The sequence below is a fragment of the Chlorocebus sabaeus genome, chromosome 5 (genome assembly GCF_047675955.1).
Source record: "Chlorocebus sabaeus isolate Y175 chromosome 5, mChlSab1.0.hap1, whole genome shotgun sequence".
NCBI lineage: Eukaryota > Metazoa > Chordata > Mammalia > Primates > Cercopithecidae > Chlorocebus > Chlorocebus sabaeus.
The window spans coordinates 73,277,968-73,299,473 of record NC_132908.1 but is presented as its reverse complement, the minus strand read 5'-3'; the positions used below and the strand labels follow the sequence as shown (position 1 = coordinate 73,299,473).

Here is a 21,506-nt window from a genome sequence, read left to right as displayed (position 1 = left end):
GTCAATGAACTTGAAGGAAGATTAAGCAGAAGGTACTGCCATTGCTGGTCTTGCCGCTGTCCTACTTAGATGATGTGAGTCAATAGAGCAACAAGCTGTACCAGCTATGAAAGTGCCTGCTCCTACCTTCCTAGCACAAGTGAGTGAAAGATGATGACTTACTCACTCCGACCTCCGAACTTTATGCACATTGTATCTCTTCTGGACCCAATGTTATTGGAAACAGAAGAAAGAGAATTTGGGGAAAAATTACTGGTCTCTAGTCAAGTTGACGTATTACAAAGCTACCATACCTTCCATTTCTAATTTGCTCAGACATTTTATTATGTACAGGTGTTGAATTATTTCAAATGAATTTTCTGCATCTGTTGAGACCATGATATGACTCTTATCTTTGTTCCAGTTATATAGTGAATTACATTAAAATATGTTTGGATGTTAAATTAGCTTTGCATTTATGGAATGTTCTGCACTGAGTCATTGTGTATTCCCTTTTATGAATTTGTTTTGTTCATAGTTCGTTAAGGACTTTTGTTCATCTAACCCTGAAAGACATTGTTCAAGAGTTTTATTTTTCTTTAATGTCTTTATCAGGTATTTCTGGCTTCATAAAATCAGATTGAAATTATTCCTGCTTTCTCTATTTTCCGAAGTAGTTGGAGTAAAGAGTTGCTAGTCTTTCTTCCTTAAATGTTTCTTCCTTAAGTGAAATCCCTAATGAAGCCTCCTCATTCCGAGTTTTTGTTTGTTTGTTTTTGTATGTGGAGGCTTTTAATTACAAATTTATTTATTTTTTTACTTGTTGGAGAGCCATTCAGGAGTTTTGTTTACTTTTGAAGGGTCTTTATAGGAAGACCCCTTGAAATGTCTACTTTTCTGCAAGAAATATAAAAGTCTCTTAAAGTTAAAAAGTTCATCGAGGTAGCAGTCTACAAGATGAAAATTGCTTTTCCATATCCTAGTAATAAACATGTAGACACCAAAATTAAAAATACAATACTATTTACATTAGCTCAAAAATAAAATATTTAAGCACAAATCTAACAAAACATGTACAACACTTAAACGCTGAAAACTAAAAAAAAAAAAAAAAAGCTAATGAAAGAAATAAAAAATAAAATCAATAAATGGAGAGACATATTAAGTCCCTGGATTGGAAGATTCAATATAGTAAATATATCAATTCTCCCCTAAATGATACATAGGTTTACTCCAATTTCTATCAAGATTCTAGCAAGATACTTTTGTAGATATAGGCAAGATTATTCTAAAATGTATATATTAATTCAAAATAATTAGAATAGGAAAAACAATTTTTAAAAGTAAAACTAAGGTAGAAGGAATCAGTCTATCCACAATCAAGGATTATCATACAGCTACAGCAATCAAGATTGTGTGGTATTCATAGGAGGGTAGATACATGGATCAGTGAGAGAGAATCTAGAAATAGACCCACACAAAATTTCAAATGATATTTCACGTAAGTACAAATGCAATTTGATAAAGCAAAGATGGCCTTTCCACAAATGGTACTAGAACAACTGACTATCATTAGACAAAAAAATGAACACTGACCTAAGTCTGATACATCATATGAAAAATGGATCACAGACTTAAATGTAAAATATGAACTATAATATTTTAGAAATAAACAGGATAAAATCTTCTGTATGTATGGCAAGGCAAAGAGTTCTCATATTTGACTCCAAAAGCCCTACTCATAAATAGAAAAAATACCTTGGACTTTATCAAAATTCAAAACTTTGCTCTAAGAAAGTCTCTGTTAAGTAGATTATAAGGCAAACTACAAAGTTGGAGGAAATATTTGTAAATCATATATACAACAGAAGACAATTTTCTAAAATATATAAAGAACTCTCAAAACTCAATAGTAAAAATAAAAAAACTCTAATTAGAAAACGAGCCAAAAAAAAAAAAAATCCCACAAAGAAACATTTAACCAAAGAGAATATACAAACAGCAATACCTGAAAAGATGTTCGACACCAATTAAATAACAATGAGGTATCACTAAATACCTTTCATAACATCTAAAATGAAAATAGTGACAATGCTATATATTACGGGGATTTAAAGAAAGCGACTCACTCATTTATTGTCAGTTGGATGTAAAATGTGACAGCCACTTGGTAAAACAATTTGGAATTTTTTTCAAAAACTAAACATGGGACTACAATATGACCCAGTGAGTTTACTTCTGGGCATTTAAACCACAGAAATGACACCTTATGTTCACACAGAAATGTGTACATGAATATTGGTAGTAACTTTATTTGTGCTAGCCCAAAACTTGAAACAGCTTACTCAAATATCCTTCAATGGGTGGGTGAAAGGTTAAACACATGACGATAAATCCATACCATATTGTGATGCCACAATAAAAAACTAGTAAAAAGCTACGGTAATTTTGATGCAGCATTTAGGCAAGACTAGACAACTGAACACTGAAACAAATCAAATTTCTATAAGCAAAAGGAGGAGGTTTTCAACAAACATCTCTGGGTTAAGTCGATCACTGTGTTGAAAATAAACAATTGATATTTACCTGTATCTTAACTGTGTATCTTATACACAAAAATCAATGTCTGGTAGTTTGCAAATCAAAATATGAAAGGTAATCAAATAAAGCTTTTACAGGGATACCTGGAAGAATATTTCTATGACCATAAAGAAGTAAATGTTTCCTAAGTCAAAAACAAGTTAAGAAAAAATGTATAAATTGGGCAATGTCTAAATTAAAAGCCATTCATATAAAGACACCATTAAGAGAATGAAAAGGCAAGTCAAAGAGGGTGATAAAATATTTACTATAAACCCATCAGAGAAAACATGTGTTTAGAATTGCTGGAAAATTATCTGGGTGGCCTTGGACTGACCTGGTTCTCCCCGATTTTCTCACTTGCAGATCTCAAAATTAACTGTACAGTTTTGATGGGAATGCAATATCCTGAGATAAGAGAGAACTGGCTGGAACAACCCAGGCTTTGTTCCAGCTTCTCCCTAGAATAGGATGTTCTTTAACACTTTAGCCCACTGTGCCCTGTTTCTCCTGAGGCGTAAAACCCTGGGCAGGCTGCTCTTCAGGGTCTTTCGGCTGTGGTGCAAGTGGGACATGTGCAGTGAGACTCTATCTGCCATGTGCGGCTTTCCAGAGCCTTCAGGGATTGACCTGCAATGAACCTTAGGCTTCTTTGGTTTCTTGCTGACTATCAGTAAATACTAATCACTTTTTATGTAACTTATGTATGTGGGTGTTCTCTCTCATCAGCTTCCGATAAGTTGTTAACTAGTGCATAACCTGCTTCATAAGAATATATGCAGAATTCCTGAAAACAATAAAAGACAAAAAATAGACAAAAGGATATGGCAGGACAGTTTTAAATGGCCAACAAACTGGAAATCTTCAACTTCATTAGCCATCAGATAAATGCAAATTAAGATTGCAATATATTACATCTACACGTCTACCAAATTGACTTCAGTAAGGAAAAAAGTGTTGGCAAGATTATGAAGAAACTTAAACTGCCATACATTGTTTTGAGAGGATAAATTGATGCCATCAATGACTGCTGGTGATGCGGACTAATAGTGAACATAAGCAAACCTAAATTACCTATCAAGTCCACTCCTATGTATAATATCACAGAAATGTGTACATTTGTTGACCAGAACACATGCACTAGAATATTTGTTATCACTTTTCATAGTACTTCTAAATTACGAACTAAATGCTAATGGATTTGTAAAATGTGCCATTTTATAGGTAAAATACCACAGAGCAATGAAATGAATAATCTACATTAATATAGATGAATATCACAAATGTAATGTTGAGCAACAGAAGGCTGACACAAAGCAACATATACTCTATGTTTCCAGTTATAAAAAGGACAAAAATTGGCAAAATGAATCTCTGCTCTTAGAAACTAAATAGTGGTTATTATTGAGGTTTAGTGTCTGTGAGGAGTCACAGTGGGGCCTTCCAGAATGTTGGTAATGTTTTGTTTCTTGATGTGGATGCTGGCAATATAAATGGATTTGGCTTGTGACTGTACATCAACCTGCACCTTTATGAAGTGTGCATTTTTTTCTGTACATGATATGGATCAATAAAACATTGTAAAAAGGCAGCTTAAAATTCCATATAATGATTTTAAAACCATTCATTGACGATTAAGTGAAAAATACAATTTTTAAAATATATGAAAATTGAGACTATTTGATGTTTTTCTTCAACCTTCCTTATGCTGTGTATGTGTGATTTTAGCTCCATGTGGCAGGCTCTTAAAATACGAAGTCTTTTTACCTCTAGATCTCTACTATCCTACAATCTAATCTCAGTTAGCTGCAAGACAGTCTTATGTACCCAGGCAACGGTTAGAGAAACTCATTATTTTCCTAGTTATAGTCTATTTTGTCTTTTATCAAATTATAGTACAGATTTATCTTTGATTAGCTTTTTCCCCAAATTCCTGCAACCATTTTTCTCTCTTTGTGCCACCTTGCATCTAACATAGACGTGGATCCTCTGGTTTATTTCCCAAGCACAATAGACATGAGTCCATCTTTTATGAGTTTTCTAACTTTTTTGAAGTTTTCCAAATAATTGAGGGAGTTTAGAACATGGAATGGAAAAAAGCAATCTTAAAGTTATATTAGAAAATGGTTTTTCCTAAAGTGCATTGGCCACTGTTTTTTTTTGTTTGTTTTTTGTTTTTGAGAATTCTAGTAAATTTATTCCACTGATTTTTTAAAATTTATTATACTTTAAATGATGGGATACATACACAAAATGTGCAGGTTTGTTACATAGGTATACACATGCCAGGGTGGTTTGCTGCACACACTAATCCATCATCTATATTGGATATTTCTCCTAAAATTATCCCTCCCCAAGCCCCCCAACCCCTGACAGGCCCCAGTATGTGATGTTCCCCTCACCGCATCCATGTGTTCTCATTGTTCAACTCCCACCTATGAGTGAGAACATGCAGTGTTTGGTTTTCTGCACTTGTGTTAGTTTGCTGAGAATGATGGTTTCCAGCTTCATCCATGTCCTTGCAAAGGACATGAACTCATCCTTTTTTATGGCTGCATAGTATTCCATGGTGTATATGTGCCACATTTCCTTTATCCAGTGTATCATTGATGGGCATTTGGGTTGGTTCCAAGTCTTTGCTATTGTGAACAGTGCCACAATAAACATACGTGTGCATGTATCTTTATAATAGAATAGTAATGGGATTGCTGGGTTAAATGGTATTTCTGGTTCTAGATCCTTGAGGAATCGCCACACTGTCTTCCACAATGGTTGAACTAATTTATACTCCCACCAACAATGTAAAAGTGTTCCTATTTCTCCACGTCCTCTCTAGCATCTGTTGTTTCCTGACATTTTAATGATCGCCATTCTAACTGGCATCAGATGGTATCTCATTGTGGTTTTGATTTGCATTTCTCTAATTATCAGTGATGATGAGCTTTTTTTCATGTCTGTTGGCTGCATAAACATCTTCTTTTGAGAAGTGTCTGTTCACGTCCTTCATCCACTTTTGGATTTTTTTTTCTTGTAAATTTGTTTAAGTTCTTTGTAGATTCTGGATATAAGCCGTTTGTCAGATGGACAGATTGCAAAAATTTTCTCCGATTCTGTAGGCTGCCTGTTCACTCTGATGATAGCTTCTTTTGATGTGCAGAAGCTCTTTAGTTTAATTAGATCCCATTTGTCAATTTTGGCTTTTGTTGCCATTGCTATTGGTGTTTTAGTCATGAAGTCTTTGCCCATGCCTGTGTCCTGAATGGTATTGCCTAGGTTTTCTTTAAGGGTTTTTATGGTTTTAGGTCTTATGCTTAATTCTTTAATCCATCGTGAGTTAATTTTTGTATAAACTGTAAGGAAGGGATCCAGTTTCAGTTTTCTGTATATGGCTAGCCAGTTTTCCCAACACCATTTATTAAATAGGGAATCCCTTCCCCATTGCTTGTTTTTGACAGGTTTGTCAAAGATAAGACGGTTGGAGATGAGTGGTGTTATTTCTGAGGCCCCTAAATGCCCACAACAGAAAGCAGGAAAGATCTAAAATTGACACCCTAACATCACAATGAAAATAACTAGAGAAGCAAGAGCAAACAAATTCAAAAGCTAGCAGAAGACAAGAAATAACCAAGATCAGAGCAGAACTGAAGGAGACAGAGAAACAAAAAAACCCCTCAAAAACATCAATGAATCCAGGAGATGGTTTTTTGAAAAGATCAACAAAATAGACAGACCACTAGCCAGACTAATAAAGAAGAAAAGTGAGAAGAATCAAATAGACACAATAAAAAATTATAAAGGGGATCTCACTACCGAGCCTACAGAAATACAAACTACCATCAGATAATACTATAAACACCTCTACACAAATAAACTAGAAAATCTAGAAGAAATGGATAAATTCCTGAACACATATGCCCTCCCAAGTCTAAACCAGAAAGAAATCAAATGCCTGAATAGGCCAATAACAAGTTCTGAAATTGAGGCAGTAATCAATACCCTATCAAACAAAAAAAGCCCAGGACCAGATGGATTCACAGGTGAATTCTACCACAGGTACAAAGAGGAGCTGGTACAATTCCTTCAGAAACTATTCCAACAATAGAAAAAGAAGGACTCCTCCCTAACTCATTTTATGGGGCCAGCATCATCCTGATACCAAAACCTGGCAGAGACACAACAAAAAAAGAAAATTTCAAGACAATATTCCTGATAAACACCAATGCAAATATCCTCAATAAAATACTGGCAAACCAAATCCAGCAGCACACCAAAAAGTTTATCCACCACTATCAAGTCAGCTTCATCCCTGGATGCTACACTGGTTCAACATATGCATATCAATAAACATAATCCATCACATAAACAGATCCAATGATGAAAACCATATGATAATCTCAATAGATGCAGAAAAGGCCTTCCATAAAATTCCACACCCCTTCATGCTAAAAACTCTCAATAAACTAGGTATTGATGAAATGTATCTCAAAATAATAAGAGCTATTTATGACAAACCCACAGCCAGTATCATACTGAATGGGCAAAAACTGGAAGCATTCCCTTTGAAAATCAGCACAAGATAAGGATGTCCTCTCTCACTACTCCTATTCAACACAGTATTGGAAGTTCTGTGTTGGCCAGGGCAATCAGGCAAGAGCAAGAAATAGTATTCAAATAGGAAGAGAGGAAGTCAAATTGTCTCTGTTTGCAGATAACATGATTGTATATTTAGAAAACCCCATTGTCTCAGCCCAAAAACTCCTTAAGCTGATAAGCAACTTCAGCAAAGTCTCAGGATACAAAATCAATGTGCCAAAATCACAAGCATTCCTACTCACCAATAATAGACCAACAGAGAGCCAAATCATGAGTGAACTCTCATTCTCTATTGCTAAAAAGAGAATAAAATACCTAGGAATACAACTGACAAGAGATGTGAAGGAACTCTTCAATTAGAACTACAAACCACTGTTCAAGGAAATAAGAGAGGATACAAACAAATGGGAAAACATTCCATGCTCATGGATAGGAAGAATCAATATTATGAAAATGGTCATACTGCCCATCCCCATCAAGCTACCAATGACTTTCTTCACAGAATTGGAATAAACTGCTTTAAAGTTCATATGGAACCAAAAAAGAGCCCACATTGCCAAGACAATCCTAAGTCAAAAGAACAAAGCTGGAGGCATCACGCTACCTGACTTCAAACTATACTACAAGGCTACAGTAACCAAAACAGCATGGTACTGGTACCAAAACAGATATATAGACCTATGGCCACTGTTTTTAAAGAGACCGTTTAAGAGAAGTTTTAGATTCACAACAAAACTAAGTGGAAGATACAGAGATTTCCCATGTACTGTCTGTCATCATATATACAAACAGTCTTACACACTGTCAAAATCCTGCACTAAAATGATACATTTGTCACAATCAAATAACCCACACTTACATATTATTATCATTCAAAGTTTATAGTTTTCATTAGCATTTGCTCTTAGTGATGTACATTCTGTGGGTTTTGGCAAATGCATAATGGCATGTGTCCACCATTATAATACCATACAGAGTAATTTCACTGCCTTAAAAATCCTCTGTGCTCTGCCTATTCATCCCTTTCTCCCCACAAGATCTGGCAACCACTAATATTTTTTCTGTCTCCATAGTTTACCTTTTCCAGAATCTTATATAGTTGGAATCGTAAAGTACATAGCCTTTTCAGATTGGTTTCTTTCACTCATTAATGTGCATTTAGAATTCCTCCATGTATTTTCATGGCTTGATAGCTCATTTCTTTTTGGTGTTGAATAATATTTCATTATCTGGATGTACCATACTTTATTAACCTACTGAAGTACATCTTGGTTGCTTTCAAGTTTTGGAAATAATAAATGAAGGGGTCTATAAACATCCATGTGATGGTTTTGGTGTGGATATAAGTTTTTAGCTCTTAGCTCTTTTGAGTAAATTAACTAAAGAGCATGACTAGTGGATCACATATTAAGAATGTTTAGATCTGTAAGACACTAGCAAAATGTCCTCCAAAGTGGCTGTCCCATTTTGCATTCCTATCAGCAAAGAATAAGAGTTTCTGTTGCCCAACATCCCCAACAGCATTTGATGTTATCCATGTGTTTTTTGTTTGTTTGTTTGTTGTTTTTGGGGGGGTTTTTTTGGATTTTCTCCATTCTAACTGGTGTTTCATGGTATCTTATTGTTGTTTTCATTTGCAGTTCTCCAATGACTTATGATGTTGAGCATCTTTTCATATGCTTATTTGCCATTTGTATATCTTCCTTGGTGAGATATCTGTTCAGGTCTTTTGCCAATTTTTAATCAGGATGTTCATTTTCTTATTGTTGAGTTTTAATGAGTTCTTTGTAGATTGTTTCTTTTGCTGTGCCAAAGCATTTTAATTTAATATAATTCCACTTATTTTTTCTTCTGTTGTTTGTGCTTTGGTTTCATATCCAAAAAAATTCATTGCCAAGACCAATGTCAAAAAGTATTTACCTTATGTTTTCTTCTAGGAGTTTTACAGTTTCAGGTCTTACATCTAAATCTTTGATTCATTTTGAGTTGATTTTTGTGTATGGCATAAGAAAAGGGTCCAATTTCATTCTTTTGCAAGTTGACATCTAGTTTTCCAAAAACCATTTATTGAAGAGATTATTCTTCCCCCAACTGTATTCTTGGTGTCCTTGCTGAAGATGTTAGTTGACTGTATATGTGTGGATTTATTTCTGGGCTCTCTATCTGTTTAATTGTACCTGTCTATATGTCTGTTTTTATGCCTGTACCATACTGCACAGGAAAGGAAAAAGTCAACAAAATGAAATGGCAACCTGCAGAATAGAAAATTTATTTGCAAACCATATATCTCATACAGGGTTAACATCCAAAATACACAAGGAAAACATACAACTTAATACTAAAAATACAAATATCCCAATTTAAAAATGGGCAATGTACCTAAACAGACACTTCTCAAATAAACAAAATTAATATGGCCAACAAGTATATGAAAAGGTTCTCAAGACATCTAATTATCCTACAAATGTAAATTAAAACCCTAATGAGCTATCACCTCACATCTGTTAGAACCGTTTCTGTCAACAAGACAAAAGATAACAAGTGTTGGCAAGGACATGGAAAAAGGGGACCTTTATACACTGTTGATAGAAATGTCAATTAGTAACGACATGGGAACCAGTATGGAATTTCTAAAAAAAATTAAAGTGGAAATACCATATAACCCAGCAATTCCACTTCTGGGTATAAATCCAAAGAAATGGAAATCAGAATCACAAAGAGATATCTTAAATCCAATGTTCACTGCAGTATTATTCACAATAGCCAAGTTATGAAAAATACCTAAATGTCCTTTAGTGGATGGATGAATAAAGAAAGTGTGCCACAGGCCAGGTGCAGTGGCTCACGACTGTAATCCCAGCACTTTGGGAGGCCAAGGTGGGTGGATCACAGGGTCAGGAGTTCAAGACCAGCCTGATTAATAAGGTGAAACCCCACCTCTACTAAAAGATACAAAAGTTAGCTGGGCGTGGTGGCGTATGCCTGTAGTCCCAGCTACTCAGGAGGCTGAGGCAGTAGAATTGCTGGAACCTGGGAGGTGGAGGTTGCAGTGAGCTGAGATCATGCCACTGCACTCCAGCCTGGGTGACAGAGCGAGACTCCATCTCAAAAAAAAAAAAAAAAAAAAAAGAAAGAAAGAAAGAAAATGTGCCATATACATGCAATGGAATATTATTCTGCCTTAACATACTGCCATTTGTGACAACAAGGAGGGAACTAGAAGACATTAGGCTAAGCTAAATAAAAAAGATACAAGGCCAGGTGCAGTAGCTCACACCTATTATCCCAGCACTTCAGGAAGTCGAGGTCACTTGAGACCAGGAGTTCAAGACCAGCCTGGCCAATGTGGTGAAACCCTAAAACCCTATCTCCACTAAAACTACAAAAATTACCCAGGCATGGTAATGCATGCCTGTAGTCCCAGTTACTTGGGAGGCTGGGGCACGAGAATTATTTGAACTCAGAAGCTGGAATGTGCACAAGCTGAGATCATACCATTGCACTCTAGCCTAGGCAACAGAGTGAGACCCTGTTTCAAAAAAAAAAAAAAAACACAGAGAAATACTGCTTTATCTCATAAGTAGAATCTAAACTGGTCAAATTCACAGAAGCACAGAGTAGAATGATGGTTGCCAGTGGCCGAGGGAAGGGGGAAACTGAGTAATGTTGATTAAAAAATGCAAATTTCAATTATGCAGGATGAATAAGTTCTGGAGATATAATGTACAATATGGCAACAATAGTTAGCAACACAGTATTGTATACTTGAAGTTTGCTAAGAGAATTGATCGTAAAAGTTCTTAGCATACACACGTAACTATGGAGGTGAAGGATATGCCAATTATCTTGATTAGAGTTATCATTTCACAATGTATACATACATCAAAACACGACGTGCACACCATAAATATATGTATAATTTTTATTTCTCAATTATACCTCAATAAAGCTAGAAAAACAAAACAAACAATAAAAAAATTGTATCCTTTCTAAAGCTGCACTCACCCTGACTCCAGATATAGGCTGATCCGAGCTGGAGGAGCTGGCTTCTAGGAAGAGGAAGGAGTGGTCTTCCTAAAGGCAGACCAGGCCACACCCAGTGGTTCCTTGACTTACAGACTGGCCACATGACAACTGACTTTTCAGATGCTGGTAAACTTGCCATCAGGAAGCAAATGCTCAGCAAAACACATAAAGAGTTTGACTTGGTTACAATTCCTAGATGAGTATCCAAAGACTGTTTGGAGCCACTAAAGACTGACCTGAAATGGCAAAGGCTTGAGTTTGATTTAGTTATTTGTTTTTTGTTTTTCCTAAGTTCTGCTCAATTGTTCTGCCTTTGTCTTCTCTGTAACAGCTAAAATGAATGGTTAACAACATAACTCTACACTTTACCATGCTTCCTTCAGAAAATGTCTAAAACTCTCTAAGCCCGTTTTCTTATTTTTAAAGAAAACATAAGGTTGCAATGAGGACTAAATAAATGCACATTAAGCACTATGCACACGACAAAGAAAGTGCACAATAATTTGGATGCCTTTGTTTCTGTTGTGGTGGTGGTGACAGTGGTGGATCTTAAGTTAAATCTTCTCACCACTCACACACGCACACATGTGGTAACTATGTAAGAATGGTGGATGTGCTAATTAGCTTAATTGTGGTGATCATTTCATGATACACATATATATCAAAACATCCAGTGTTACACTTTAAACATATACAATTTTTATGTCAATGATACCTCAATAAAGCTGTTGAAGTTATTTGTACATTTTGGATAACAGTCATTTATCAGGTATGTGTTTTGTAAATCATTTCTCCCTCTCTCTGACTTGTCTTCTCACTCTCTTTATAGTGACTTCTGTGGAACAGAAACTTTTAATTTTAAAGAAGCTCAGGTTTAATTCTTTCACGGATTGCATCTTGGTTTTGTGACAGATTACATTAACTGATTTCCAAATGTTGAAACAAGCTTGAATACTTGGGCTAAATCCCACTTGGTCTTGGTGTACAGTTCTTTTATACATAGTTGGATTTGATTTGCTAATATTTTGATGAGAATTTTTGAAGCTATGCTCTTGTGTGAAATTGGTCTTTAGTTTTCCTTTATTATAATTCTTTGGTTGGTATCAGGGAAACGCCGGACTCACAGAATGAATTAGGGAGTATTCCCTCGCTTCTATCTTCTGAAACATATTGTAGGATTTATTTTAACTTTTATTTTAGGTTCAGGAGTTCAGATGGTTGCCCGTGTGCTGCATTATTTCTGGGCTGGATATTCTGTTCTAATGGTCAATGTATCTGTTTTTGTACCAGTACCACGCTGTTTTGGTTACTGTAGTCTTGTAGTATAGTTTGAAGTCAGATAATGTGATGCCTCCAGCTTTGTTCTTTTTGCTTAGGATTGTCTTGGCTATTCGAGCTCCTTTTTTTTGCTACATATGAACTGATATAAATTATTTCTTAAGTGTTTGATAAAAAACCACCAGTGTACCAATTTAGGCCTGGTGCTTTCTGTTTTGGAAGTTTATTAATTATTGATTCAATTTCTTTAGAAGATATAGGCCTATTCAGTTTATCTGTCTTTTCTTAAGTGAGTTTTGGCAGATTGTGTCTTTCAAAGAATTGATTCGTTTCATCTGGGTTATCAAATTTTTGGACACAGAGTTAGTTCTTCATAGTTTCCTTTGATTATCATTTTAATGTTCATAAGATTTGCAGTGATATCTCCTCTTTTATTTCTAATGTTAGTAATTTGTGTCCTCTCTCTTATTTTAATAAAAGCCTAACAAGACACTAATAAATTACATTAATTTAGGTGCGCACCACCATGCCCAGCTTTTGTGTGTGTGTGTGTGTGTGTGTGCGCGTTTGTGTATTCAGTAGAGATGAAAATTCACCATGTTGGCCAGGCTGGTCTCGAACTCCTGGGCTCAAGCGATCTGCCTTCCTTGGCCTCCCAAAGTATCAGGATCATAGATGTAAGCCACCGTGCCCAGCCTTCCATCTATTTACTTCTAATTTATATGTGTCTGTTTAAATTTCAGTGGGTTTCTGGTAGACAACATATATTTGAGTCTTGTTTTTTTAGCTGCTCTGAAAATCTCTCTTTTTTAATTGGTGTTAAATTGAGACCATTGCTATTTAAAGTGATTATTGATATAGTTGCATCAATATATATATTTGTTACTCTCTTCTATTTTTGCCTTTCTTTTTTGTTCCTATTTTTGTCTTCTACTCTCTTACTGCTTTTTGTGGTTTTAATTGAATTTTGTATGATTTGGTTTCTATGCTTAGCAGATCAGTGATTTTTTTTTTGTTTTTTAAAAAAAATTTTTGGTGGTTTCCCTGGAATATATACTTACAACGAATCCATCCCCACTTTCAAATAAAACTATAGCACTTCATAGATAAAGTACCTCACGGTAACAAAATAATTCTAATTCTTTCTTCCAGCCCTTTGTATCACTGCTGTCATTCATTTATACATAAACATACATATTTTAAAACTTCATACATCTATTATCTAATACATTGATTAAGCATAATAAAATATTTCTGCTACTGGAATTTCGAAAAACTTCTTACATGTTACATCAGTTAAGAATAATAAATGTTTTTATTTTGCTTTCACTTATTCCTTCTATGCTCTTCCTTTCTTTATGCAGATCTGAGTTTTTGATCTTATATAATTTTCCTTTCTTCAGAAAAATTTCTTTTAATATTATTTACAAGGCAGGTTTATTGGCAACAATTTTTTTCAATTTTTGATTTTTGGATAAAGTATTTCTCCTTCAGTTTTGAAGGATAATTACACGGAGTATAAAATTTTATGTTGTTTTTCTCCCAATACTGGAAATATTTTGCGTGCTCTCTTTTTGCTTATATGATTTCTGAGGAAAAGTCAGATAGAATTTTTATCTTTGCTCCTCTATAGGTAAGCTGTTTTTCACTCTGATTCCTTTCACAATTTTTCTGTGCCCTTGATTTTCTGAAGTTTCAATATGATACGCCTTAGTAGACATGTTTTCACATTTATTCTGTTGGTGTTCTCCAAGCTTCCTGGGGGTGTGGTTTGTTACATGACATTAATTTGGGAAAATTAACAGTCATCATTGTTTCAAAGATGCCTTTCTTTTGCCCATTTTTCTCCTTCCAATATTTTCATTATGCTTAAGTTGTACCTTTTGTAGTTGTCCCACACTTCTTGGATAGTCTATTCTGGGTTTTTTCAGTCCTTTTTTACCCTTTTTTTTTTTAGTTTTAGGAGATTTTATTGAGATATCTTCAAGTTCAAAGATTATTTTCTCAGCCATGTTCAGTCTACTAATGAGTCCATCAAAGGCATTCCTCCTTTCCTTTATATTGTCCATCTGTTCTGGCATGCTGTGCACTTCATTTATTAGAGCCCTTATCCTATTAATTGTAGTTGTATTAAATTCCTGAGCTGACAATTCCAACATCTCTGTCATATCTGAATTTGGTTCTTATGCTTGTTCTGTCTGTTCAAACTGTGGTTTATACCTTTTAGCATGCCATGTAATTTTTTTCTTGATAGTCAGATGTGATGAACTAGGTAAAAGGAACCTGATTCTTGTTACAATGGAGGTTTCTGCTTGTAACCCTCCACTCTAATAAGTTGTGAGTCTTTGTGTTCAACAGTCTTTTTCTGATTTTGAGGCAGAAATTTTCCCTGTGACATCACTTCTCTGACAGATCTGAGATGAGTTGCTTGTTTTTCAGATCGCTCAAATTTTACTGGTTGTTAGGATGAAGTGACTTTCAAGCTCCTTATATGCCATATTGAACACTGAAACTCCATTGACTACTTTATTTTACAAGGCACTGAAAAACTCAAAGTCCATTCATACAGAATAAAACTACAGGGCCCCTACTATAACTAGCAGAGACATGTTTTTAACAATCTGTGAGATTAAAAAGGAAAACAAAAACAATTTCTTTTCTCCAAAATTTCTTTTTATATTAAATTTGGAAAGCAACTTAGTTCTACTTTTTCCTCACCTCTCTCATATAAGTCTTTTCTTTCATAAACAAAAATCCCATTGAGATGTTGATTCCTACAAGAGCATAGAGTTCTGTTAAGGGAAATATTACTGTTGGTATGAGGAAATCAATATAGGAAACATTTTAAAAAGCAAATTTGTCTTCCCACTCTGACCAGAAAGAAAAAAAAAATCCACACTGGTCCTAATTACAAATATCATAAAAGTCTAACTTTTGAGTAAGTTTTGTTGGGATGAATGTTATACTTGTCTTCTTGTAAGAGTATTTCCTGACTTACTAAGTTTTTCAATGAAGAAACTATTGAATGAAGTATTTAAAATAGTAAAATTAAACAATATTTAAGAGTAAGTAATGAAATATAGAACCTTCCTTTGCACGAGTATATTGGAATGCCTTTTCTTCTTAGCCCTTGAGGATAATAGGATATAAAACACAACTCTCAAAATTGTATGTAACTCATCCATGAGGGAACCATCAAGAACACAACAACGTTCACTTATGGAAGAACTGAGAAAGAAGGGAATTTGTCCAGCTAGTCAAGAAAAAAATGTCTAAATATGTCTAAATAAAATGACTAAATTATGCATAAGACTGACTCTCAGAAGTGCACTAAATTACGTTATCAATATTTGCTGGTTAACCTCCAACTTTAAAGAGCCATAAATTACTTGCACATTTATCAGTTGTGGGTTGTTAGTCAAATCTGCTGTGACCACAAAGTTACACCTTCAAGAGTATCAAATGAGAGTCAAGTAGAATTTTTATAAAATGCTCTGACATATATCAAAAGCAATCATTATTTTGTCTCTTTCTAGATGCAGCTCCATAGGTCACCTTGTTTTCCACCTGAGTATGTTTTTTGGGTTCAGAGGAATGAATCCCCTGCACATCCTCACTGGAGGTTTATTTACAACATACAACCCAGACACACCAGGTATAGCATACTAAAAGATTTTCTTAGGTAAGAAATCGGTATATAGCCGCCCCAGAAGGCCCTCGTTTATCTTCCAGCTAGTAAATTTCATCAGTATGTTTAAAGGAGGTCAAAGCTGCCTGGGATGTCCCTAAGGAGGATAAAACAGAGTTGCCAACCCCCTACCAACCCTATTCTCCCTGTACAAATAAAGCTTCCATAAATATTGCAGCATTTATGATGGTGGTAAATGATATATTCTTTAAAAGGCAAAATCATGAATTCCATACAAATATAAAATAACACATGCCAAAGGCACATATAACTTATTAATGAATTAACAAACCAGCAAAATGTGTGTTTGGTTCAAAGGAAAATTCAAATACACCATATATAGGAAAACAGAAAGGCTGAAACAAATTAATAAGTAAATGTAAAACTGGTCAGCATCAGCAGGGCAATAGTAAGTTGCATTCCAGAAGATTAAATACATTAACCTTCCTAGGAAAAAAGTACTAATGTACAGCATTACATTTCCTACACCCTCTAGAGTTATAAAACAGCCCAAAACCAATAAATTAGAAAACCCAGAAGGATGAGTTAGACAGAAAACCCAGTAATCTTTTGTGTGGGTGTATACGTATTTTTAAATGTCATACAGTTTTTCCTGACAGTGGACAATTTTGTCAGGCATTTACCTAGAAGTGCATTTGCTGGATCAAGAATATTCATATATTCTAATTTAATCGATATTAGCAGATATTTCCCCCAAGTGATTGTGCCAATTTACACATTCATAAACCACGTAAAGTTCTTTTCATACTTGTAAAAATTAGGAAATCCTGAGCCTCGATTTAGATCTACCAAGAGTTAATCTTTATATCATCCCCTTTACAGTTTTCACACATCTGAAGTCTTTGGAGCTATTATCTGTGATGTAATAAAGAATATCTCTGGTCTTTGTCTCTGGTTCCAGGCCCAGAGCTTCTAAACCCTTATAATTGATTGAGTGACTGGAGTCTCTTTTTTATACAAATGAGGTGACTCATGGGAGACCTGTAAATAGCATCAGGATGGGGGCTGGTCTTTGGGTTAGCATGACCTCCAGGGAGGGGATTAGCGCTAGGGGCTGAGTTCTATCACATGGCCAATGATACAATAAGCAAGCCTTCATAACACAACCCCAATAAAATCTCTGGACTCAAAGCTCAGTAGAGCGTCCTGATGGGTAAACACACTGATGTGCTAGGAGGGCAGCACACCCTAACTCTATGCGGAAAAGACATGGAAGGTATGTTTTTTCACTCCCAGACCGTGTTCTGTATGCATCCTTTGTAATGAAACTGTAATCATAACTACAACATTTTCTATGAGTTCCCTAAGTCATTCTAGCAAGTTACTGAACCTGAGGGGTAATCATAGGAACCTGTACATTGGTAGTCAGCTGGTCAGAAGAATGGGTTGTCTGAGGACACCACTTGTGTCTGGTCTCTGAAGTAAGAGAAGTCTTATGGAAGACCGGGCCCTTAAACCTGGGGAGTCTGACACTAACTCAAGTAGTTAGTGCCAGCCTTAAATTTCAGAACACCCAGGTGGTGTTTTACCAGTTGAGATTGAAACAAAACACTAATGACATAAAGAGTAAATTCTACTATTAATCTGGAACTTTAATACACAGAAATATGAAGCTGGAAAGCTAAAGATAAGGAAGAGAGATATAAATTAAATCATCTGGGCTTCCATGCAAAGAAATCAATGTAAGCATGGCAAAAGCGTTGGGGAGACCAAAGTCAGGAGGGGCCACACAGAGTCATAAAGAGGAAGACAAACATCTTTGTGCCTCTTTTTGTGAATTTATAGGAGACTGAAATAAGTTTAGCTGTTCTTCAGAAAAAAAGATATAAAAATAGCTTTCAACTGACAAGCTGAAGGAGTAATGAACTATTAAAACAAAGAACAACCAAATTAAGCAAAAAGTGTTACATACAGTACAAGTCAGAAATGACTAAATTCATATTATATTAAATTCTGTTCATTAATCATTGTAGATTACTAGTCTAGAACATTCAATTTTTATCATTTTACAACATAGCTATCACTCATCAAATTAATCTACAGATAATTAATAAAAATAATTAGTAAAAGATAAATAATATAAACAGAAACTCATGGGTACACATACACAGAGAAAAGAAAAGTAGGCAATTGTGGAATATAACATTGTTCACTGGCTCCCAAAACTTTGTAAAAATTAATGTTAAGATGTTTATTGCTAGGAATTAGAGTAAGAGAATGTATCTTATTTATGTGTGTTCTTCTAAATCACTGAGAGAAATCTCTGAGGTAAATTTAGTTGTAAACTTAGTGTAAATTTTCTTACAAAATACTTTCTACCTTTTTACTAGCAGTCTCTTATTTTGATCTTGGTTTCATATCAAAATCATATTCAAGTTTCTTATTAGAAAGCTTCTTAGAACCTCCTTGGGTGTAAGCAGATGTAAATAAACAACGAATGAACAAATTTCAGAATAATGATTAATTTTTCTTCGTAAGAACATAAAAAGCAGTCTCTAAAGGCAGAAACAAATGAAGTAGGAAGGAGACAAAAAAAAATAGCTGAAAAGTTAGCAGCAATGTGTCAAATACACAAAATGTGTTGTTAAGACGTGATACGGTCACTGTGTCTTGATTTTTTCCTATAAATTCAGAGCCAAAAGAATGCATCCTGCTCAGTGGCAATTTCTCCTGCTCCTTGGCAATTTCTCCTGCCTTTTTTGGACATGACAAGCATTGTCTGATCTTATCATAAGCCAGTGTCATACTGGCCAAGCAGTAAAGTCTATTTTTTTTGTTCCCATTGAAAAACATTGTTATCAAATGAAGCCTTATTATATTCCTAACCATGAAATGCTTGACATATCATATCTTCTTGTAAAACATATAGAACTTAAAATGCCTGAAATTAAATATTTAGCAAAAACTTTGCTTTAAAAAGTACTGTTAACAAAAAATTAACATATAATCTAGTGTCTTTTCTCAACTCTTCCAGGAAAGCGTCTTCCTGCCATTTCATCTTCAACATGTAGAACAAAGCTTACAATGTACCAAGTGATAAAATTTATTTGGTGAACAAGTAAATGCACTCATTCTAATGCACTCCATCTAGTTCTTGAGTAAATCATCCCGGAAGCATAAATTCTATGAGCATGGGCCAATCATGGTGGGGCTTGACATCTTCTGTTCATCTGGACAGATTTCTAGAAAGTCCTGACTAAACAATGGGAATTTTGTGTATAGGAGGGCTATATATTACCATGGAAAATGACATCCGCCAGCACAGTAATTTTCAGTTTTAAAGTAAGTCAAGGCAAATTGATCATCCAGCTGGTGGTCCACAAAATGGACAATGGCTTCTCCAATAGGATTAATTAACAGGAGTAAAAAGGAGGAGAGTAGGTAGAGCAGCAATTTGAAGTGTGATTTGCATTTCATTATTTCACAACATGAGGAGGGTTCCAGTCTGTAATTCATAAGGGTTTATTTAACTTGTGAGGCTTAAATCCAACAGAGAAAAATATACAAATATTTCATCTCAGGGGAATTAGATTAACTCAAGAAGAAAAAAAAAATCTTCAGAAATTGATATTAGGCATTCACCAGTAAGTATTCACATACAAAGTAGTATCTTGCAATATCAGAATGACACTTTAACCTTCATTTCCTAGATTTATATAATTTTGGAGAACTAGAATTCAGATAGAACTCTGTTGGACTTGGGATATTTGGCTAAAACATGTGGTTTTAATCCTTGTTCACAGAGGAAGAGTTGAGAAGTTTTGACCAATGAAATGCAGAGGAGAAAGTAGTGCTACAGGGAAGCTGATTTAACAGTAAGCAGATGAATTGAGAGATGTAGAACAAAGAGAGACAATTCACATTCATCACATATGGCTACTAAACTTTCCTAGATCATTCATTGTTTTACTGTAAACTTTTTAACTTCTGGAATTACACTATTTACTACTTCTGTGTACAGTGTGGTTTAACACTGTAATTTTAATAAGCAAATTTATGTTCATTATCAGGCAGCTATATTGTTTCTGAACAATTAAAGACATTTAAATATTCCATATAAATCGGATTGATTGAAGATTGTGGCCAACTTTTAACAACTTCAATATTAAACTTAAAAAAGAGGAACCTCTTTGTTTTACTTTCTAGTCCCATAGTTTTTTGGGGGAACAGGTAGTAACTGGTTGCATGATTAAGTTCTTTAGAGGTGATTTGTGAGATTTTGGTGCACCCATCACCCAACCAGCATACACTGAATCCAGTTTGTAGTCTTTTATCCCTCACCCACTTCCCACCCTTTCCCCCACAAAGTCCCCAAAGTCCACTGTATCATGTTTATGCCTTTGCATAAGAGGAGCCTCTTTATATTGTAATTTACATCAGGAAAAGCTGAACAGGGAAGAAAGAATTTTTTCAAGTCTATTGCAGTAAAGGAGAGAGGCCAGAATTTGGTCTGAGCTCAACTCCACTGAAACAAAGAGTGAGACAAATTTTAAGTTCTGCGATGAGAGAGAACGCATAGGTTAAATGTGTTTTCTAGCTGACTCTACCCATAGAGACGTACATTTTCTGCTCTCTTAGTGACAAAAGGGTAGTTTTACAATAGGAACAAGGCAGTCACCAAAGTTAGGCTCCTACCCTTCCATAGAAACCAGGAGATGGGGGTGTTATCTCCCTTGATACTTACATTCAAAGAGTGAGGTTGTAAAAACTACTAAGAGGTTTGTTTTTTTGTTTGCTGCTTTGTTTTTAAATCACATCTCAAAGGGGCAGAGAAAAATTTACAATTGTGTTTTCTACAGTAAATGCTATACTGTAAAATGGAGACCAGGGCCCTAGAGTCAGGAAGAAACCTATGTAAAGTGTAGTCAAGCTGAGGGTAATTATAATATATTTAAGTCTCTTGGCCAATGTATTTAAGTCTCTTAAAACATACTAAAGCAATCATAAAGAAAGAAGAGTTCTTCAGAAAAACATAATAAGATTCTGTATCTATATCAATCTTGTTGATATACATCTATATATAGATATAGATCTACATATCAATATATGATATCAACATATATAGGTCTAGATATAGATTTATATACATTTGGGTAAAAATAGAAGGCGAGGGAGATTTACTTAAAGGAACTGGTGCATACAGGTGTGTGGGCTGGCAAGTCTGAAATTTGCAAGGAAGGCTGGCAGGCTGGAAACCCAGGGAAGAGTTGACAATGCAGCCGGAATCTGAAGGGAGTCTGTTGGCACAATTCCCTGTTCCTCAAAGGTCCTCAGTCTTAAGACCTTCAACTAATCTGATAAGGCCCACCTCCATATAGAGAGTACACTGCTTTACTCAAAA

General features: G+C 35.0%; 1 long non-coding RNA gene across 1 annotated transcript in view; it reads right to left on the bottom strand.

Moving 5' to 3' along the window:
• LOC119627677 (uncharacterized) overlaps positions 1-21,506 on the bottom strand; it is a 153,972-nt gene that overhangs the window by 87,864 nt on the left and 44,602 nt on the right. The gene's annotated exons all lie outside the window — the stretch shown is intronic.